This window comes from Lytechinus variegatus, chromosome 7, assembly GCF_018143015.1.
Source record: "Lytechinus variegatus isolate NC3 chromosome 7, Lvar_3.0, whole genome shotgun sequence".
Classification (NCBI taxonomy): Eukaryota; Metazoa; Echinodermata; class Echinoidea; order Temnopleuroida; family Toxopneustidae; genus Lytechinus; species Lytechinus variegatus.
Window position 1 is genome coordinate 20,754,789 of NC_054746.1, and position 6,000 is coordinate 20,760,788.

Consider the following 6,000-nt stretch of genomic DNA (forward strand, 5'->3'; position numbering starts at 1 on the left):
TGTCCCACGTGCGCTTATCTGTGTTGGGGATTTTCGGTGTGAACATTTTTCAGCGTAGATTTCAAGATTTCACAAAGTCCAGTTAATGTAACTGTACCAGATCTAGATCCTCGATGATATACTTGCAATTAAGCCTTGTTTTACAGACTTTCTCATGAAATCAGTGTTAACTGCAACTACTGGAATTTCTCTTTAAGCATTAATAAATACAAATAAGAGATAATCGCCCTTTCTTATTATTATCATAGTAGTCTACAGTTTATACCGTCATTCCTCCAGCTCTCTCATTCGTAACTGCAATTATCGTCAACCACAGTTCACATTATTTTAATTATTAGTAAGTTAAAAGAAAATAATAAAATAACCACACAATTTCACGTTCATATTCATTTCATCAATTCAATAGCACATGTACTTCTACTCACCAGTAAGCCGTTGTAAAACTTTCTTTTTCCAACAATGCAAATAATATTCAGATGATAAATTGTTGTTGATCAGCACAAGAAAATAAGTTACTCCTGCTTTCGAAAGGAAATCTATTTCTCTGACAAAAGAAACTTGAAAAGGAACTTATGTTTACATAACAACGCGTTGCAGGTTGATGCAAAAGGCATGCAAACTCTGCAACCAGTGATGTTACATAATAATAAGTTAAGTAACAATGGCATTACCACATAAAAATTTTATTTTTTTTTTATTTGTTTCCAACTTTCCAGCTTTTTAACCATGCAATCAGTTCTTTCCACAGCATCAAATGGAAAGAACCTTCTCTTACTACTCTTCGACAGTGATTTGACGTCTTACAACGTCACACTAAAGTGTGTTGTTGTTTTTTTTAAGTCCCCTTTTGATGTACAGTACAGTAATTTTTTTTCCCTTTTATCACATATTTAAACCTTTTCATTTGGCTATAACTTTCTCTTGCTACTCTCCTTCAGTCTCAACAGGCGTTTGATGGTCTCAAATTCAGAGAGTCAAACAGTTTATGCATTTTTCTGCACAAAAATCTGCTGTATTTTCAGTTTCCAGAGAGAGACATCTTAGAGAACGATGTGTTCAAATGCTTGCTACCACAGCCCTGCTGAGTACATGAACTGCAAAAGAACTCTCATTTTACTGAAAGATGATATCTTGAAGTGACTCTTTGTCATCTTTGGAACAAATTGAGGGTTCTTTGTATTAAAATAAAAGTCTTGAGATTTGGCCAATTTCATGAGATTATTTTGTGTACTCTTCATGACATGTACATATAAAGTATCATGATTTTGATAATCAAATGATGTATTCTCTCTTGTCATTCCTAAATTACTGAACAGCAACCTGTTATTTGGTCCTTGATTGCAAACAAGACAAATGGGATGCAACCTGATTGTTATTATATTTGATAGGTAATCTTTTATGATCCTCTCCTGTAGACCTGCTCTGATACCATTAGCTGAAAAAGGGAATACCAATGGCTGTTTCCATTGGGATGCCTCAATGAGTATCTTGAGCCTGATTTGCTACTTGGGGGGTTTCCCACAATTTTCCACAATTTTCCAGATTTTACCTGATTTTCTTTCTTTGCATAATCAACTTTCAATTACTAAAATCACTTATTTACATTTCCTCTGGCTCTTCATATGCGGATTCTATCACCTGCCTTTATCCATTCATTCTCCCAAGAGTTATAGAATATGCTTGCTGAAATGATTAAACCATTCCATGCCATCCTGAAGCCTGTGAACTATTTGAATCCCTTGATTCTGATATGAATATAATGTTATGTTCTGATGACTTTTCTTCCTTTCATTTCTGCCCACAATTGGTTTTCCGCCTCCTCATATCTTTTGCCTAGTGTCCAAAGATGCACCATCTTCTTTTTTCCCCCAAATGGCAGAGATGGTGTTGAAGGACCATCAGATGCCATAGGAAATTTTCCTGAGACTGCATCTCCCACAGACAATGTTTCATCACCTGGCAATGCAGCTAGCTTAGTAGCAGGTCCTCCAGCCTTTTTTTTCTCATTCTTTCTTGTCAACCATACTTTTTGCTTGCTACTGTCGGCAAATTTGTTGATGGCTACTTTCCTCTGGCTAATAGAGAGTGCCACAAGTATGTCATTTTATGTTCATTGTTGTCATTTTCTGAGGGAGAATCTCTTCCAACTGAGTTTTGGTGATTTGCTAGTTGCTCTTTTGTAGCCTTGCAGCAAATATACATCTAAGACCTTAGGATGCTTCGTCATGTTTTCACTTCCTTTTAGAAGCCCAAATGAATGAAAAACATCTTCTCTATTAAGTGCACTGCTGTTGTTCACTGATTCGCCGAATGGATTAGATTGTTTTGTGTACTCTTCATGGGCTGTATGTTGTTTATGTTACAAAGCTAATCTGAGTCGGAGTCATCATCCTCATCAACTCGCTCTTCCTCTTCCCAGATGACATCATCCTCTGTCCCATTGATGCTATTCAAAATGCAGCATTTCAGGAGTGAGCGTCAAATGATATCTGTGGAGATGCTGTTCCATGCCTCCAAGACCCATCTGCACACCGTCTGTAGATACTCCTTCCTCTGTCGACCGGACAGGATGAAGAATTTCTCCCCCTCTCATCCAAGCAGACCATTGCTGATGAAGAGCATCCTTGAATAGCTTGTTGATGCTGATGCCGATGGGCTGGAGCATCGATGTCATACCACCCGGTATGATAACAAGATCGGTGTTCATGGCGGCAAGAAGGGCCTTTGTCTCTTCCGTCTTGTGACACTGAAAGGCATTGAGAACTAGCATGCTGTGTCTTTTTGTGATGCCACCGACTCTCGTCCAGACCGTATTCACCCCGTCCTTGATGATGTCCTGATCAAACAAGCCTGTCACCTGGGCCCTCACGATTCCCGCTGGGAACTTCTCTCTTTCGGAAGAGTCTTCCGCTTGAAGACGATATACTGAGGGGGTTTGCCGCCGTCAGCTGTACATGCCAGCATCACCATAAATCTGTCTTTCTAATGCCCAGTGCTGATGATGTTGACCTACTTCTCTCCCTTGCTGGCAATAGTGGACCACCTTGGAAGATCAAATGTGAGGGGTGTCTGAATGACTTTCCCAATGCGGCTGATTGGGTAGTCATGGAGCCGCCGTTTATTAATAACAAATCGCTGGAAGTTCATTATTTTCCTGTCGAAATTGTCAGGGTGTCTTTAGGAGATGTGGGTTCATCGCCACATTGAGAGGTTGTGATGGGCCATGAATCGATTAGCCCACATCTTAGACCCAGTGAAGTTATTAATCCGGTCAGCCTCAGCTACGCGCCTCCCTTTGATGCAAAGCTCCACAGTTGAAAGAGCGTGGCCCTCACTACGCTTCTCCTCCAGTGCCGGCCATCTAGTTGCCTTCCCCCTCATTGCCTTCTTTGTTCTCAGCATCGCCTTCAGAGTGTTGTTTGATCATCATCGTCTGATGGCAGACTCGTCCACACTTTGATGTGTGGACGATCGCCCTGCTGCCTTGTTCCCAAACTCTTCGGCATACTGGCAGACAGAGAGTTTGAATACTGCAGTGAAAGATCGTCTCTGTGGTATTTTGTTGAGGGTAGAACGAGTATTCAAAGTTGTGCTTATTTTCCCTATATCACATGGTGAGGTATTAGAACCAGTTGTGAAATGTAAAAAAACTTATAAGTTGGTCAGGATTTTACCGTTCCATACCATCCTGACCCAATAACATATTTGAAACTCTTGATTTTAACATTCCAAATTTTCTACCCTAAACTAAAGAAATAATTTGTTCATGATTTATTACCAGATGTCTCAATGCTGCCCATACCCTATCAGCAATTTCAACAAAGATATTGTTGAAATGAAACCAGCCATCTCTCATGTGTATTGTCTCAGTGTGTCAACAAATATTTGCTGGTTGCTACCACTCTTACCGCAATCCCCGAACCACATGCTTTGGTGTAAAGAAAAGGACTTAATAAAAGTCTGTGTTATTCCTTATCAAGTTTATGCAAGTTTATAGTGCACAACTTAAATTCATTAGCTTTGTGTTTCGTCAAAAATATATTGTATTAGTTCATATTGACTATCATTTGTACAATAAATGGAACATAATCCAAATCATTATCAGTCATTGATATTTCACTTCACTGAAATGCATTATTCATAGAGTATGCTGAATACACTCATGTAAACTGAATCATAGCCATTGCTTGCTACCACAAGGTCTGCCACGTTTGTCTTACATTATGTGATTTTGGCATACACGCATATGTACATCTCTGCTTTGACATCAGATAAAAATCATAAAATTTGAATATAATTTACAGCTACCATAGTTTCTGGAGTCCATGGTGTAATTGTCATGTAAGGTTATATTTCAAATGTATATTCAGGGTAGTAGTCTTTTGTTTTCTTTTTCAGGCTATCAATAATAATGGTCATTTTTTCTATAACATACCACACATAACAAATAGTCTCTATGCGCTTTAGAAAACAAAGGAGAGGAATAGAAGTGTTGATGAGTTCATTTTGTTGAGGCTAGGTACAATTTAACTATGTTTTAAGACCTGTTTTGAATTGATCTTAGGGAATTTGGGAGTTTGTTCCGTAAAACAGGGGCTGCATGGGCAAATAATCATTCACCATATGATTTTGTTGATATTTGACTTATTAATTCATGCTTTATGAACGTGAATTACGTGTTGGCTTATACACAGTGACTAAATCAGTATGAAGGAGCATGTCCATAAAAACATTGATATACTAATAACAAAATCTTAAATTGGATTCGAAACTGGACTGGCAACCAATGTAAATGCTGTAAGACGGGATATGTGATCGCGTTTCAATTAACGAGCAGTGCTGCAGAATGTTTCATAGTTTGGAGTCTTTGAATTTGGCTATTGAATATTAAAGTGAATGTGTAGACTATTGTGCTTTTGACTGTGACTGATGCACATCTTCCGCAAAGCATGTATCTTGTGTTTATTTAAACTTTTGCATTTAGCGTCAGGGGCCGTGGATCGGGGTGCATTGTATGAGGAGGACTCAACACCCCTTCAATAATTTCGACAATAGAAAAATCAACATGGAAATAACCATTTGAAACGACCACTCCCCCTCCCTACAGCTTTGAAAATGTTCCTCTGTCCCATAACATGCTGAGAATTTTTAATACAGTCCCGTTACACAATAAGTTTCTATCGCTAATGCCTTGAGACGTCTCTGGTTCAGAATTCTTCTCTTCATAAATGCCATGAATCTCTCAAAAGAGAACATCCATGAATTGACTAATGGGCCATTTTTAAGTGGTGGACAAGGTGTGTGCATAAAGTCTGAATACTCAGAGGGATGTCCCTTTGAAGCAAAGCTATTGAATCATGCGTCTCCGCCTCTCACTGATTAATAATAACTTTCAACCTTGTATAAAACTCCCTAAATCATGTTTATACTCTATGCTGTAGTAAGAGAAGCCAGTTGCGTTAAAAAGTCTTGTTTATGTATGTTGATGTGATATACATTTAATAATATCATAGCCATGAAACAATATTTTCAGGAACAAAAAAAGGAATATCAAATCTTTCAGTTTGTCAATTATAATTTCTCTCAGTTTCTCTCTTCTTGTGCAAATAGGTGAATATATTTTTCTCTCTTAAACAACCTACAGTCATAAAGCATATCAAACTAACTATTTTTACTAATACTGTTAATTACATATTTAGATCCAGGTTGTAGGCATCGACCAAGATCCTTTTCTTTAAAAAGGGGAAGGTGCTCACATGGGAGGGTCTCTTTGGACAGTGCTTCCTTGAATGTGAGGAAGTGCCCTGGGTGACTCGGGCTGGGGATGGAGAAGGAAAGCTATCAAGACAATCAAGGCATTCTTGAGGGGCAGTGGTAGGGTGCGTAGTGCAATGTTGGCACGTGTTGGATTTGCATTTTGTGAAGATGATTTTTCTTAATCTTCTGTCCATGTGCGTTGTTGCGAATGCAAAATCAGAATAAACAGTTGACTCTCCGAGT